This window comes from Oreochromis niloticus, linkage group LG3 (genome assembly GCF_001858045.2).
Source record: "Oreochromis niloticus isolate F11D_XX linkage group LG3, O_niloticus_UMD_NMBU, whole genome shotgun sequence".
In the NCBI taxonomy this organism is placed as follows: domain Eukaryota; kingdom Metazoa; phylum Chordata; class Actinopteri; order Cichliformes; family Cichlidae; genus Oreochromis; species Oreochromis niloticus.
The window spans coordinates 66,349,707-66,367,511 of NC_031967.2; the positions used below are offsets into that span (position 1 = coordinate 66,349,707).

The 17,805-nt window shown below is 41.2% G+C and overlaps 1 long non-coding RNA gene across 2 annotated transcripts; it reads right to left on the reverse strand.

Annotated features, from left to right (window-relative positions):
- Positions 1–1,199: 1,199 nt before the first annotated feature.
- Positions 1,200–17,293, reverse strand: LOC109199600 (uncharacterized). 2 transcript variants are annotated; one of them, XR_002059916.2, is made up of 3 exons: positions 17,099–17,293; positions 5,465–5,546; positions 1,200–1,701 (listed from the first exon to the last, which is right to left on the reverse strand). It is a non-coding gene; the product is annotated as an uncharacterized LOC109199600 (long non-coding RNA). The 2 variants fall into 2 exon arrangements; XR_002059917.2 differs by lacking the exon at positions 17,099–17,293 and adding an exon at positions 6,377–6,548.
- Positions 17,294–17,805: the final 512 nt, after the last annotated feature.

Sequence of the window (17,805 nt, forward strand, 5' to 3'; positions counted from 1 at the left end):
TCGTTGTTGCCTGGTACCCTTATGCTATGTGTGTGTGTGTTTCCCTCCATGCTCTTCGTCCCTAGTCTCTTTTCTCCAGGTTTCTTAGTATTTAGTATTGGTATCGGTTTGTTATTGCAAGTTTATTGTTTGTGGAGTTTTTCTGCAACTGCATTAAAGCAGCCTCTTTGAGTTTATTCCTCTGTCTGAGTGTCCTGCATTTGGGTCCTACATCCACGCCACAGCCGTATCATGACATGTTGGTGAAAATGAGAATCTGCGGATGCAACATATGGAACACAGAGAATGGAATACATAAACAAATCTAATCAGTTAATGTAAAAAGCAGTTAAGCTGGAACACCGTGACTGTGAGCTTGGTACACTCTGTCAGCTGACTGTTAGCGGAGCTAGCGAAATTACCAAAAAGAATGAAGCATTTTAGCGAACACGTTCTATGCTGACAACCTGAGCACACATGTGAAGATTACGCCACTACATTCAATATTAAAACAATATTTAAAGTGTTTTTGGTGACAGAAAACAGGGGTGACAGGGGTATTTTAAAACCTTTACTTACAGTTTAGATCACATTGCTGCTTGTGAATTGAAATAATGTATTATTGTAGGGTCTACCTTACAGTATAAAGCACCTTGAGGCGACTGTTGTTGTGATTTGGCACTATATAAATAAAATTGAATTGAAATGCATTCTGGGATACCTGGCTGCCTCAAGTCCACACTACCACCAGTTCATAGCAATCGATTATCTTGGAACCTTTGTCAATTAAGGGTTAAACTGTTGTTAAACATCAGCTGTTCTGCTGTAACAACAATGCTTTGTGAAAACTAAAGTCAACTATTGAAGAACACGGTTCACATCTGGGTTCTTTCTCATCGATGATAAAAGCTGCAGCTCAGACTCTTTGGTTATTTTTTGACCAATATTTGACTTTTGATGCTCACATCAAGTCTGTGACCCACTCTAGCTTTTTCCATTTAAGAAATGTGGCTAAGGTCAGGACTGTTGTCTCCAAAGCTGAATTGGACATGCTTGTTCATGATCTTTTCATGTCTCTTTTTTACCCGTCTTACTTTCTCATTGGATTTTATGTTGCGTTTTAGTTCAACAGTGGCATAGTTTGTGATCAAGGTGATGCTGTGACAATATCAACCCAAAGATCTTACAACTCATACCATCGGTAAACAGAATTGTTTATTGACTTATTTATTAATATTAATATTAAAGAATTAATTGAAGAGGTGAAAGTGACACAAAGAACTACTACCAGACAATTATATTAATTTACACAGAAAAGTGAAACAATTATACAACTTTTTCACCATGCCAGTGGCTGCTGGTTGATTTCTAGGTGACTGAGGAAACAAAGAGATAAAACTCTTCAGTCTCAAACACAAATAAAAGAAGGTTTAAAGACACTGGATGGTGCTCTGGTTGTTTTTAGGCTGAGGTTGTGGTTTAGTCTTTATTCTTTGTTTTCTTCAGTTAAGAGAGGCATGTGTCATTTAGCCACAACCAAACCAGAAGTCCAGTTTTCAATCTGAGACCTTTGTGAAACCCACAGAAGTCTTGTTAGCATGTGGATGTCCTCTGGTCTGAGGTGCTGGGGGGACCAGTTAGAGACCAGCAGCTGGACATCAGTGGTTGGACTGGTGGACTACTTCAGTGAAGAGTAGACAATGTCTGGCTCTGGTTTAAAGTCTAAACACAAACACAAACAGTTAGAACAACAGGAAACATGATTAAACGCTTTGTAGTTAAGTAAAGAACTCCAATCTCCACCTCTCTGCATCACACACAGTCCCAGTTCAGACTTTACAAATCACAGAGCTTCCATACTGCTCACACTTAAACTGCTTCTTCAAACCTGGAGCCCACAGATCTGTGCTGATCTTTAACTTTGATCACATGATTTCTTCTAGTTTGAGTTTAATGCTTCTTCTCTCAGCTTTAGTTTTTACTTTTAATTTATTCCCTCTGCATTCCCTGTCTGTCCTCCCTCTGTCTCATATATCTCTGTTCCCTGGAGCTTATCTGTCATATTAGGGATTAGTTTAGAGCTGCAGCCTGAGCTTTAAGTTCACAGTTACATTTACATACATTGAACCCATTAACAGAAACTTTGTTCAATACAAGCATCTACAAGAGGAACATGAGGCATATGACAGCAAACAAGAAACACCAGAACAGGTCCTCTGTAAAAAAAAAAGAAAGATCATCACCGTTTTTCCTCTCCGTGAATCGCTACCTTATCGTACTGGAGGGGTTTCTGTGTCCCAGGGTTTCCAGGGGCTATGTTGTCTGGGGGCTTTTGCCCCCTGGTAGGGTCTCCCATGGCAAATTGGCCCTGGGTGAGGGACCAGACAAAGAGCAATTCAGAAGACCCTTATGAGAAAAACATCGAGGGAACAGTTTACCCTGCCCAGGATAGGGTTAGCAGGGCCCCGCCCTGGTGCCAGGCCCGGCGAGGGTCCCCGAGGCGAGCGTCTGGTGGCCGGGCCTTAGTGCCTTGGGGCCTGGCCGGGCACAGCCCAAAAAGAGGACATGGGCCCATCCTCCCGCTGCTCACCACCCGCAGTAGGCGCCATAGGGGTCAGGTGCATTTTGTGCTGGGTGTCCCCGGCTGCCAAGACTGGCAATTGGGACATGGAATGTCACCTCTCTGGTGGGGAAGGAGCCTGAGTTAGTGCGTGAGGTTAAGAGGTACTGGCTAGATATAGTTGGGGTCACCTCTACGCATGGCTTGGGCTCTGGAACCAGTCTCCTGGAGAGGGGCTGGACTCTGTCTCAATCTGGAGTTGGCCCTGGTTAGAGGCGGTGGGCTGGGGTATCCCCTCAGCTTGCTCCCAGTACGTTGGGGTTCTTCCCGGTGGATGAGAGGGTTTGTTCTCTGCGCCTCAGGGTCGGGGAACAGGTCCTGACTGTCATCTGCGCTTATGCGCCGAGTGGCAGTTCAGAGTACCCAGCCTTCTTAGAGTCCCTGGGTGGGGTGCTGGAAGGTGCCCCACCTGGAGACTCTGTTGTCCTGCTGGGAGACTTCAATGCTCACATGGGTAACGACAGCGAGACCTGGAGTGGCGTGATTGGGAGGAACGGCCTCCCTGATCTGAACCCAAGAGGTGTTTGGTTATTGGACTTCTGTGCAAATCACAGTTTGGCCATAACAAACACCTTGTTCGAACATAAGAGTGTCCATAAGTGCAAGTGGCACCAGGACGCTCTAGGCCGCAGGTCGATGATCGATTTTGTAATCGTATCACCAGACCTGCGACCATATGTTCTGGACACTCGGGTAAAGAGAGGGGCTGAGCTGTCAGCTGATCACCACCTGGTGGTGAGTTGGATCAGGTGGCGGAGGAGGATACTGGACAAACCCAGTGCACCTAAACGTGTAGTGAGGGTGTGCTGGGAAAGTCTAGCAGAGGCCCCAGTCCGCTAGATCTTCAACGCACATCTCCGGCAGAGCTTCAACAGCATTCCGAGGGAAACTGGGGACATTGAGTCCGAATGGACCATGTTCAGCATCTCCATTGCCGAAGCCGCTGAGCTGCGGCCACAAGGTGGTTGGTGCCTGCCGTGGTGGTAATCCCCGAACCAAATGGTGGACACCAGAGGTGAAGGGAGCCACCAGGCTGAAGAAGGAGTCCTATTGGGCTTGGTTAGCCTGTGGGTCTCCGGAGGCAGCTGACAGGTATCGACAGGCCAAGCGGAATGGGGCTCGGGCAGTGGCTGAAGCAAAAACTCGGGTGTGGGAGGAGTTCGGAGAGGCAACAATGTTGCATGGAGATCAAGGGCAGTACCCCTGGACTTGCAGACTGGGGTGGTGGTCCCCATCTTTAAGAAGGGGGACCGGAGGGTGTGTTCCAACTATAGGGGGATCACACTCCTCAGCCTCCCTGGGAAAGAGTATGCCAGGGTGCTGGAAAGGAGAGTTCATCCGCTAGTCGAACCTCGGATACAGGAGGAACAATGCAGTGGAGTGCCCACTCCGGGTCGGGGATGAGTTCCTGTATCTCGGGGTCTTGTTCGCGAGTGATGGGAGGAGGGAGCCGGAGATCGACAGACGGATTGGTGCCACTTCAGTGATGCGGACGCTGCACCGGTCCGTCATGGTGAAGAGGGAGCTGAATGTAAAAGCGAAGCTCTCAATTTATCGGTCGATCTACGTCCCTACCCTCACCTATGGCCATGAGCTGTGGGTAGTGACCGAAAGAACAAGATCGCAGATACAAGCGGCGGAAATGAGCTTCCTCCGAAGGGTGGCTGGCCTCTCCCTTAGAGATAGGGTGAGAAGTTCAGCCATCCAGGAGGGGCTCAGAGTAGTGCCGCTGCTCCTCCACATCGAAAGGAGCCAGTTGAGGTGGTTTGGGCATCTGACAAGGACACCTCCTGGGCACCTCCTGGGTGAGGTGTTCCGGGTATGTCCCACCGGGAGGAGGCCCCAGGGCAGACCCAGGACACGCTGGAGAGATTATATCTCTCGGCTGGCCTGGGAACGCCTTGGTGTTCCCCCGGATAAGCTAGAGGAGGTGGCTGGGGAGAGGGAGGTCTGGGCTTCTCTACGTAGGCTGCTCCCCCCGCGACCCGGCCCCGGATAAAGCGGATGAAGATGGATGGATGGATGGACCTTTTTTTTTTTTTTTTTTCACATTTCAATAGAAACTGGCTTCTGTCAGGTTCTGTTTGTACTGTCCAAAGTGTTTCTTACTTATCAAAAATCAGACAAAAACAGTTTCTAGAGCATTATCACAAAAACATTATATTTAGTGTGACCTCAAATACCCTAAGTGTAGAAATTAGTTTTATTCTGAGAGGAATAAAGAGGAACACACATCTGTAACTGCCCTCACAACCTGCTGCTCATATCTCTTTAAAGGAACAGGTCAGTTATTCGGGGAATACTTGTCCATTAGTACCTACTCAGGTTAGCTCGCCACAGCTGCCAGGGTTTTCCATTAGGTCATAGTAACTGGTATCCGGTACTTTTTTTAGTATCTAATGCACTGTGATACTATCCAAGGCCATCTGAAAATCTCATGTCAACAAACTGCATGCCACTGATTGGACTGTCAGTGGCGTCCCTCGATGAGTCTTGAGAGTGTCACACCATTTGTGAAACCCAGCAATTGAAATAGCAAAGAAAAAACAACGCTGTGGTCCCCAAGTCTGACGAAAAGCCACAGACCGAGCAGCAGGTCTATTATGGCCTTGTCATCCTCCTTTGTTGCGATGAACACTCACATTAGGTGGTACTAGACTATAATGAAAAATTACTTGATCCAAATCAAATCACGTTGAGTCGATCTGAGTCGGTACTGATGCAAAAGATCTTTTTTGTGTGACAGTGATGAGAAGTCCCTTTCACAAGTCCTGATGTGGTTAACTTAGCTTAGCATGGTGAATGGAAACAAGGTGAGCAGATAGCTTGTCTCTGTCCAAAGTGAAAGATAAAGAGCAGCTGTACCTGGACCATGTTCTGATGGTTTTTAGTCAATAACTGACATATTCAGTTCTCTGTGATGGATCAACTGCAGCTGCTTCACTCTCTGCAGAATAAAACACATTAAAATTATTGCAGGTACTGCAACAGCGTTGTGATATTATTGCACTACAGCCACATAAATAAGTTTTATTTTTTAATATTGATTACTTTTATGCACCTTTTTACAGTTTTTCTTTTTTTTTTTTGCTAACGAGCACACAGAACAGCGAGGTGTCTCTGAGAACAAGAAAAGTAAACGACCACAATGTTGCCATTATTGCCACACTGACATGCTTCACCACAAAGCTCAAAGCAAACATGTACTCACAGCATGAACACTATTATTAGCCAAAATAGAAGTGTCTTGTGCTTCTGAGTATATGTAGCTGGTGTTAAGAAGAGGTGATATTGATTCTTCATTATCATGAAAACACACTGCAGGTTACTGTGACTCACACAAACTTTCACTAAAGACAAAAAATATTAACAAATTGATTTTGTTCAGTTTGAAAAGAACTTTTACCGGGTGTTTTAGGAGAAAGAATAAAAAAAGATATATGATTTTTGTTCTTAAATACAGTTTTGTGTTCATCAGGAGGCACAGAGAGAGCAGAGAAGTCAGGAAAAGTTTTTGATGCGTTAAATATATGAAATACAGGAGTAAGTGATCAACCACGCTCACAGAGCTGTCAGTGTTCATCATCAGGATGAAGATTCAACACCTTAGGATGTCACAGAAACTACAAAATTGTTAACTTAATTAAAGTCAGACTCTGAAATTTAGAAGGAGAAGGAATTTTAAATGATCTCTAACTCCAAATGTCTACATGATCCTTCCTGTTTTTAAAATGAACAGCCTTGTGTTGAAACACCTGCAGGAAGTCTGAGTCTCACCTTCAGGTTTCCTGTGAATACATCGTCTCACCAGCAGAACCAGTAACACCAGTAGAACCACAAAACAGAATGATCCAACAAATGACGACACAGAGAGAACCGCAGGAGAGAGTGATGTAGGTGGAGGTGTGGATGTAGGTGGAGGTGTGGATGTAGGTGGAGGTGTGGTGGTGTGTTTGTCTAAAATAAAGCAAACACAGTCATTAAGTTGTCGTCACATTGTGAATGTTGAAAGCTGCAGAAACACAGACAGGTGAGTGTGTCACCTGTGACAGTGATCCAGCTGGATGGAGACTCTCCATGACCGCTGATGTCACACTTGTAGAGGCCTTCATCAGACCTGGAAACATGCTGGATGGTCATGTGACCTGTAGGCTGCTTCCTGATGAGGGAGCCATCTTTATAGAAAGCAGCTGGGAGGTTGGAGGGAGTGGTCTTTGTTTTACAGAGCAGAGTGACGTCATCTCCCTCCATCACAGGGAGGACAGGACTCTGCAGGATCACTGATCCACCTCAACACAGAGACAAACTACAGCATTTCATCCATTTACACACAGCTTCATCAACACTAACTCCACACACTCAGCTTACCAGTGACTGTCAGGTTAACCATGTTACTGATGGGAGCCTCTCTGGACTCACACCAGTAAACTCCACTGTCATGAGGCACCATCAAAGTGATGTTACAGGAAGAACCAGCTGGTTTTCCCCACCCATCTCCACACTGAGTCCTCTGTTGTTTGCTTGTGTTTCTCCTCAGAGTCCATTCAGCAGAGCTGTCGTCCTCCTCACAGCTCAGAGACACAAAGTCTCCTTCAAAGAACTGAGAGCTGCTGGGACTCACAGTCAGACGAGCTGTGAGGGTTAAAATGAAAAACTGATGATCTCTTAGATATTTGTCAACAAGCATCTGCAAACATGAACCCAATCAGGTCATATCAGTGAGCATTTCTCAGGTTTAAACTGTGACAGAAGAAGGTTACTGACCTTGGTTTGTTGTGCAGCTCAGCAGTGAGATCAGAACTAAAGAGAAATGACACTCAGGTTGATTTGAGGTGAACATGAAGAACAGCTGACAAACACACAAGCTCATCTCTCTGATATATCTGCTCATTTTCTATTTCATGCCAAGTTTGAAGAAACAAATGAAGAAAGTGTTTAAATGGCGGAAGGTCCATCCATCCTCTTAAACACTTAACCATGAGGGAGAATAAAAGTATTTGAGTGGCCAGTAGAAAACATTAATCATCAGCTGATGTTTGGACTGACTACCACTGCACCTCTGTGACACTTGTACTGTTAAATATAATTTATGGATCATTCACTTTTAGCTTCATTAACATTTCTCAACAAATCCAAACCATTCTGGAAAGTCTGCATGGATTTTTCTAAACAAGTTTGATCTAAAAAAGAGTTCTTACAGTGATCATAATGATTACAATCATGTGAACTGAATACACAGATTTTATAGAAAATATCCACTACTTATAATAACCCAGTAAAGTCATGTGTCCACTGTGCAGCTGTGTTGATATACTGAGTGAATGATTTGATCTTTTCACTGCCTGCTGTGTTTCCTCGACTCCTGAGCAAAGATAAAGAGTCAGTTCAGACCTGCAGTTGGTCCTCGTGGTGTTTTGAACTTGAATTCAGCCTGATTTGTTTTTCATGTCTTCTCCTCCATCATCAGTTATCAGGAGAGCAGACAGTCAAAGTACAAGAATTCAAACAAACACAGAGATTCTACTTACAGAGCAGACACAGCACAGATGTTTCCTTCATCGTCCTTCTCACTCATTTGAGCTTTTTTTCATTTCTCTCACTGACACCAAGTAAAGCCCGCCCTCTTCCTCTGAAGGTGTCCCGTTCCTTTCTTAGTACAGATACAGTGGTACAACTGATACTCCGGGAGTAGTGGTGAATATCCGTTTCATTAATGAATCTATTCTTAAATGCCCATGTATTATTAAAAAAAAGAAATAAGTTTTATATGAGAATCAATAAAGCACATTGTACTCAGTGAAACTTCATAGTTCATTCACAAACTTTAAAGAGAATCTCATCTCCTCTGCTCTCAGTGATCTGTAGTTTGGTTGATGAACAAATCCATGTCCATGTAGTGGACGTCCCCCTCAGTGAGAGAGGCAGATATGAGCTGAAACACAGGAATCAAACCAGGGACGCTGCTGTTATGGAGCTGAACTGGAACCATTCAGACACTGAGGCCCTCTGAACACATTTTAATTACAGCTGTGCAGAGACACACTGATGACTGACTGGAACACTATGATTCATATTTTACATTAACACCATCCTCACACATGGTTTATATATGACCACTAGAGGGAGATGTTGGACTTTAAACACTAACATGGATACAAGCCGATCATCAGTGATGCTTCCACATTTTGTTCTAGAGAATAAACAAATTGAGCATCTGCAGTTCCTAATAGAATGTCAGTATTTTATTCAACTCATTAATAAAAAACATGTTTACTTAAATATTTGTTCATAATTATGATGATCAGTTTTAACATGTATGGGCATCCTGATCAGCTGTACAGTACAGTGAACATATTTAATAATCACAGTCAGAAGTAAAAAGTGGTTTCTTTTTGCAGACTGTTCTTTGCTGTTAATGTGCAGCCACTGAGTTTTAATGCTAGCTTAAAAGTTGCAGCACTGCATGGATGCATTTATTTGTTTGTTTGTTTAAAGAAACTAATAAGGTCCAATGTAATGTGATCCAACACTGATGAAGATTAAAGTACATTAAAGTACATTTATTCTGCAGTAAATACACCCTAATGTATAAACACATGATGTCTGTGATGCACTGTGATATACTGCACTGTCTTCCAGGCAACCTAACAGTGAGCAACACTGCCACCATGAGGTTCAAGTAAAACATTACAGTATATAATTTGGCAAAAAGACCTTTGACTTAAAATTTAGGGAACTTTAATTTGTTTAAAGTTTAAATGAATGAATAAAAAACGTTATGAATCACCTTTAAATAATTTCACTCTTATATCAAAATCTCTGACAGATTAAAAGCGTTCTGTGTGATGTGGACGACTAAATATTGACACTTCAGAAGAGTCTGGCACTCAGTTTTAAAGCCTAACAATGAAAATCTAGTTTTCAGCAGGTCACAAGAATGATGTAACTGAAACCAAACTCTCTAACGAGCCTCTGAACGGATCTTCAATAAATTTCAAGTTTTACATATGACCAGTAGAGGGAGGTGTTTCGGTTTAAATGCCACATGGATATAAGGAGATCGTCAGTGACGCTTCTACAGTGGACTACTATGGAGTACAATGAACATATTTACTATGAACAGTCAAAATTACTTTCTGCAAAGAGGCTGTACTCTCCTGCTGATCACCACAACTTTCATTCAATCCTCTTTTTTAAGTTTTTTTTTAAATTTTCTGGTAAAGCAGAGAAGCGAAATATTAGTTTGTTTAATTTTGCTTAAAATGAAACAATCAGTAAATAAAATTGAATTTTTGTCTTATCAGCTGCTTCTGAATGGTTTCTGGCTGAGTAAGGTAGTAAAGACATTAAGACATTTCGCACACTCATGGTCAGAATGAACTATAAGGTCGCTGAGGTCATGACTTTAAACCTTTTTTTTTCTTTTATTTCAAAATAAGATTGAAAAAATGGCACAAACCAATATGTTTACTGTAGAGAATTCTGTGAAGTTTTGGACTGCCTGCCACTCACTGGGTTATATTTAGGTTATTAACTGGTTAACTGGTTGGTTCAGGCACCAGGAGTGAATCAGAGACTCAGTAGGTCCAGAGTCATGGAGTAAGTCAGGCTAATTTCATGTCAAGTTAAAATAATTATTTTCCATTTTTTTATTGTTTCGTTTCCTTTGTTTTACACAGACAGCTTTCATCTTCCATATTTATACATACACAGCTGCCCCTGCAAAAGAATAAAACTACGCAAACTAAAATAAACTTTTTAAAATTTCTATTTTTGATTGCAACTCTTGTTTCTTTACAAGTGTAACATTTTATCCTGCTGAATAGATGACAGGATTGCAATTCTGGTCCTCACTCATTTCTAAATCCCGGCTACAGTCTTACTCGTACTCTATACTGAAGCTTGTGTTTGTGCCATTAACTGTCACCTACAAGTTCCTGTTGTTGGGTTTTAATTATAATTTTTGCACTGAAGAGTTTTGTATCAATTAAACATAACTAAACCAACACAATTCTTATTTTTACATCTGACACTTTGGTGAAATCCAAAGAATCACATGAGAAAAACAAGTGAGAACAAAACTTTATTAATCCTACAGTGAAAGTAATCCACTGACATGGGAACAAGAACAAAGTGCCGGATGCATAGGTTAAGTATTAATAACAGTGAAGATACTGTGCCCATAAAACATATTAACATGTTAACATGCTAATTATCATGGTTGATTTTAAGTACTTTACAAATAACTCCAGTTAAGATTATGTGTTTTTTTAAATTACATAATCAAAGACAGAAATCAATAGAAAATACGTTAAACATGTGGATGTCCTCTAATCTGAGGGGACCATGTAGAGACCAGTAGCTGGACATCAGTGGTTGGACTGGTGGACTACTTCAGTGAAGCGTAGACGACGTCTGGCTCTGGTTTGAAGTCTGAACACAAAGACACACAGTTCAAACAACAGGAAACGTGATTACAAGCTTTGTAGTTCAATCAATTACTTTCATGGAGTGAAACGTTCTGCAAAACAAACTTAGTATATTAACTTCATGTTATTCAAATCTTGCATGAAAATACTTGGTAGTTTGTACTGGGATAAAGAGCCCATACTGGTGCACAGTGGTTGGTCAGTGTTGGGTTACATCAACTGTAGCCAGACTTATTTTGTCATGATGAAGTTAAAAAGTCAAACACTTCTCTATCTCTTCTCTTCATCTTGATAGATTTCTTACATATGATGAACAGTGAGACTTAAAAAACAGAATCTCTAGTCTGTCGAAAAAAAGAAAAAAAAAACTTATGATAATAGCCTTGGAATTAAGAAATCATTTATGTTCTGGTTCCTTAGTATGTTGGTTTCTGTGGCCTTTTTGTTTGTTAGTTACAGCTCTTGAATTCTTGTTTTATGTTGGTTCCCCCTTTCTTGTCCAGTTGGTTCTAATCTTGTCTCCATGTTTTGTCTTCAGCGTCTTTGTGCTTGTTTACGTTTAGCCTCCCCAGTCTTTCTCCATGTCTGCCATTCCAGTTGTATCTTTGTGTTTAGTTTCTCTGTATCTTTGTATTGTCAGTCTTTGTCTCAGTGTTGGCTTACCTTTGGTCTCTGTCTAGTATCTTATTTGGTTCGTAGTGTATAATCTGTGTATATCTTGATCTCCTTAGTTTGTAATATTTAGTTATCTTTTCGGGAGCAGGTATGCTTCCTAGAAGGTAAACACACATCTATATAAATCACTCGCATGGGCTTCCCGGTGGTCACATGGCTGCATAATATAACTGGTAAAAATACAAAAATTCCATGAAAATTATTTAGTCTGGTGGGATACAGTAAAAATGTAAAATATCACTACTTTTCTTCAAAATGAAATGCTAACATTACAGAATGCATGGTTTTATATTATAATGGCAGAGCGATAAACAAAAGTGTGACTTCAATGTAAGGGAATGGGGTATTTTTGTCCACTAAGGTGTCGAGAGGAACTACTCAAAAAATGATAATGCCATTAAATCAATTTTGTGAGTTTTTTTAAATAAAATAATAATAATTCAAATGTTCAAACTGGCATTTAAAGGCTTACATTAATAAGGTAGCTTTGTTCTGAATCCTAGAGAGCTTGTCTGCATCATTGTTTAACAAAATAAGATCATCAAAATGTTGTGATAGCCAAATTGGCCAGAAGGTGTCAGCCTCAGCAATAAAGCTGTATTTGGAGCTTAGCTTTTAATATGTCATAATCATACTCAAACTAAAACTGAGTTTGAATATCGCATTATCAAACCTGAAGCAGAGTCTAGGTGCTAAACTGGCCACCTGCAGCCCAGACCTTTCACCAACTGAAAGATTTGGAGCATCATAAAATTATAATTATGATTAAGAAGACTGTGGACAACTGCGCAGCCAGAAACGTATATCAGACAAGAGTGGGGCAGCATTCAACCTCAGCATCCCAGATGTTTGCAGACTTTTGCTAAAAGAAGGGGGGATGCTACACAGTGGTAAATTTAGCCCTGTCATAGCTTTGAAATGAACTGCTGCCAAAATTAAATTTAAATGGTCTTTCTTTTGTTTCTGGATATTTATAATATAATTAGTATAATGTAAATATATAATCTTCTTTAGATTCCATTGGTCACACACTTCAATTAAATAATTGAATTTAATAATTAAACAGCTATTTCTTTTCTTGTCCTGGTCCACAGTTAAATGTTAGGAGCTCTTATTATATTATTTTGTTTTTGTCCATAACTGACATCTTACTTTGTGACTGCCCAGTAGACTGCAGCTGGGTCACTTTCTACAGGATAAAACACATGCAAATTAGTGCTGGTATTTATTTTTCTTTATTCAGAGGTTAATTCATAATTTCTGTAAATAGCAGCAGGTTTTCAGTTTTTTCCATTCTTAACACGTCTGCTGAGAAAGAAACTGAGTAGAAAAAAACTGGGGGATGTTTGTGTTGAAAAAATGAAGGCGGATGTCCACAAAGCTGCAGACTGGTACACTTAGCCACAAACCACAAAGCAAAGACGTCTCACGACACTATTGTCAGCCAAGAAGCAACATACTATGATAAAAATTTCTATCAGATTCAGCTACGGTTAACTAGAATCAACAGCAGGAAGCTGCTGCTGTGGCTTTACATGCAGAAGTCAAACTAAGTCATTGTATTAAAGGGACAGTTCGACAGGTTGAATTCTTGTTTTATCTTGTTTTACAGTTAAAGACTTTTAGTCTTTTTATGTTTCTTGTTATGCCTCGTATTCATAACAACTCCATCTTGCTCTCAACACATTTGTGTGACAAAAGCAGTTAAAAGATACAGCTAACCTGCCTGTGGAGTAATAGCTCATTTCCTCAGTAATTGCGCAGGTGTGTTGTGACCTCTAAAATTTACAACACACTTGATATCTTGACAATATAAGCTGAACCTGTATTTGAGTCTACATCATTAGTTAAGACCATGTGGCCCCAAAAAAACTGCACAAAACAGTTCTGAGGTATCTTATAAACATACATATATACATCCTTCAAGCTCGGGTCCTCTACCAGAGGCCTGGGAGCTTGAGGGTCCTGCGCAGTATCTTAGTTGTTACTAGGACTGCGCTCTTCTGGATGGAGATCTTAAATGTTGTTCCTGGGATCTGCTGGAGCCACTCGCCTAACTTTGGGGGTCACTGCAATGAGTGCTCCGATTACCACTGGGACTACTGTTATCTTCACCCTCCACATTTTCTTGAGCTGTTCTCTGAGCCCTTGGTATTTCTCAAGCTTCTTGTGTTTCTTCCTGATGTTGCTGTCATTCGTTTATCACTAACATCTATCACTCTGCTGTCTTCCCCTGTTTGTCTACCACTACTATGTCCGATCGGTTAGCCATCGCCCTTAGTCCGTCTGCATCTGGAAGTCCCACAGGATCTTAGCTCGGTCATTCCCCATCACCTTACGGGGTGTCTCCCATTTTGACCTTGAGAATTTCAGAACACAGCACAGATGTTCCCATATACTATGCCGGCCACTTGGTTATGGCGTTCCATGTATGCCTTGCCTGCTAGCATCTTGCACCCTGCTGTTATGTGCTGGATTGTCTCAGGGGCATCTTTACACAGCCTGCACCTGGGGTCTTGCCTGGTTTGATAGACCCCAGCCTCTATGGATCTTTTACTCAGAGCTTGTTCCTGTGCTGCCATGATTAGTGAATGGATTTCTGGATATAAGCCACTTCCTCTATCTGTCGGTGGTACATACCGTGCAGGGGCCTGTCCTTCCATGATGGTTCCTCCTCTTCCTCCTCTTTCTTGGGTTTCTGCTGCCTGAGGTATTCACTGAGCATGCAGTTTCTTGTGCCATCTTTCTGATGTACTGGTGGATGTTTGTTGTCTCATCCTGGACAAATTCACTAGTCTAGTCACTAGGCCTCCTTCCTTTCACTTATCGTATAGTCTCAAGGTGCTGGATTTGGGGTGAAATCTCCAATGCATGGTCAGGAGCTTGATGTCTTTGGCTTCTGTCTCCTCCTTTGGCCAGCTGAATATCCCAGCAGGGTACCTGGTCACACACAAGTGTTGATAGCCCGCATCTTGGTCTTCCCGTTCAGCTGACTCCTCAGGTCTTTCCTGACTCTCTGCAGGTGTTTTGTGGTTGCAGCTTTCCTAGCGACATCTTCATAGTTCCCATTTGCCTGTGGGATTGCCAGGTACTCATAGCAGTCCTCAATGTCTGCAATTTTGCCTTCTGGTAGTTCAATCCTCTCAGTTCTGACTACCTTTCCTCTCTATGTTAACATCTGACTATATTTCTCCAGTTCGAATGACATTCCAATGTCAATGCTGTGGAGCCTTGGGGTGTGGATCACTGAATAAATGTGTTGGTCACTCTTGGCAAGAAGAAAGGGAAAAAATATAATGATGGAAGAGTGGAAAGACATGACTTTTCTCCAGAGTTGTGTAGTGCATTATTGTAAACTTAAAAACTATTATGTCAGTAAATATTGTTAAATCTTCCATTTTTATGTCATATGTCAGCACATAATCCAGAGTCTGATTTATCAGGGAGTCCACTCATTTATATTTTGATACAAGCTAACCGAGTCAAATAAATTAAAACCAATGTTGAGGTCATAACAGGCATATGCCAAACAATAAAAAAATGATTGTGTTTGGTGGACACAGCTCCCTGTGACTGAGACCCAAATGAGTAGTAGATAATGGATGCTCTTGTGGGAACAACTTGTTATTTTATGGAACAAGTTACAATTTTAAAGCAGCCAGTAAATTGTAATATGCAAAAAAAAACCTCACAGTATTCCCAACAACTCTCAAGGGATTTATGTCTCCCCCCAGGATCAAACTGGGGACCTTGTCAGATAAATGTGAAAGCCACCACACTATGATGCCACTCTGTAGGTGTCAGGAGACAAAGAATAGCAGACTTATCTTCGTTATTGCTTGTTTTTTTACTTCTCTCTGACAATGTCTGCTGTTCTCACTGCTGAGTAAACCGCAGCTGAAGCACTCTCTACAGAATACAGCATGCAGAGAAGATATCAGTGCAGACAGAACAGAAACAGGATGCTGGACTATTGGAGAGCTGTTAGCTTCAGTTAACCACAGACCACAAACACACAGTCCAGCACAGACATAATAACAGACAGCACATGACTGCGAACCTTAAAGAAAAACACTTACATCAGATTAAGACGAACGAGTTGTTACATTTTGGACAAAGGACACCAAATGGACAATAAATCACATTTTTGAAATGTGTGTATTAATGAAAGTGTTGTAAATGTAGACAAAAATAATAATAAAATAAATTAAAATCTTAGTTTTCCTAAAACAGAACACACTTTTGCACTTTAGACCATCCTTCACATGCACCATAATGTCCTCATCAATTTAAGAAACCAACCATAATGCCAATCAGAAAAAATCAGTTTGAAAAAATCGAACTAAATTCAGCATCGTGGACAAGTCAAGGTGAGAGAACAAGTCACCACAGTCATGGGGACAGACTTTCCAAAAAGTCCTGTGAGTAGTAAGCCTGACCTCTCAACCTTTATATATGTTTATCTGTGTATATCTCTGGGACAGGTTTTATTAAGCTCCCATGTAAACGGAAAGAGAAATTTTTTTTTTATTTTGATTGGGAAGTAAAAAAGGGCAAATGTAAAATCAACAACTGCCCTTTTTTATACAAATTTTTCAAAGCCTTAAAGTTTGTATTATTAGGGGTGTGGCCTCTTTGACTGACAGGCAGATGATGACACAGGGGGCTGTAACTGCCAGCGATCTGCTAGTCTTTGCTGACTGGATCGCTGGGCCATGTTTATGCTGTTTGGAGACTTTGGAGTAATTTCAGTGCAATTATCTGACCAATAATATGGCAGCTGTGTGGTTAACAGTACTATCCAAGAAGTCTGAGCTCCACTTTTGGTGAGCAAAATTCTAGGATTCGTTTGCATTTTAGATAGCACAAATTAACAAATTATGTATTTAACTTGATAATAAAAATGGGTAGCAATTTACTAAATATAGTCTCTTCTGGTTCCAAAAGTCAAAACTTTCTCAAAGTTTCCATCTAAAAAAAAATGAACACTTCCCCTCCCACACCAATCTAAACTTGCAACTACAAAACTAAAATTGTGGAAAAAACATCAAGCAAACAAAAAGAAATAATATTACCTCTGCTTTGTTTGATTCCCTGTTGTTGACATTGTGATATTTTGATGTTGCTGTATGTGATGTTAACTGTGTCGTCTTCTGCAGTTTCATCCTGATCTGCTGAAATAAATCAAATTTAAGATCAATTACTATAATTGACTGTAAAAATTATATATTTAAATTTATTCAAGAGAAACTAGTTGAAAACACTAGACTATATGTTATGCTATTGTTTTTAGTTGTCCATGCACATAATAAATATAAATATAAAGCATACATTCATAATAAATGTGTAGCTTATTTAAGATAACAAGACCGCACGTAAACAGTTTTAGTCTCACCTTCAGGTTTCCTGTGAACACATCGTCTCACCAGCAGAACCAGTAACACCAGTAGAACCACAACACAGACTGATGCAAAAGAGATTAACATATGAAAAAGAAGAGGGACAGAGGCTGGTGCAGGGATAGAGGTGTTTATAAGTAGAGGTGTGGATGTAGGTGGAGGTGTGGATGTAGGTGGAGGTGTGGTGGTGTGTTTGTCTAAAATAAAGCAAACACAGTCATTAAGTTGTCGTCACATTGTGAATGTTGAAAGCTGCAGAAACACAGACAGGTGAGTGTGTCACCTGTGACAGTGATCCAGCTGGATGGAGACTCTCCATGACCGCTGATGTCACACTTGTAGAGGCCTTCATCAGACCTGGAAACATGCTGGATGGTCATGTGACCTGTAGGCTGCTTCCTGATGAGGGAGCCATCTTTGATGAAAGCAGCTGGGAGGTTGGAGGGAGTAGTCTTTGTTTTACAGAGCAGAGTGACGTCATCTCCCTCCATCACAGGGAGGACAGGACTCTGCAGGATCACTGATCCACCTCAACACAGAGACAAACTACAGCATTTCATCCATTTACACACAGCTTCATCAACACTAACTCCACACACTCAGCTTACCAGTGACTGTCAGGTTAACCATGTTACTGATGGGACCCTCTCTGGACTCACACCAGTAAACCCCACTGTCTGATAGGATGATGAAGCTAATGCTA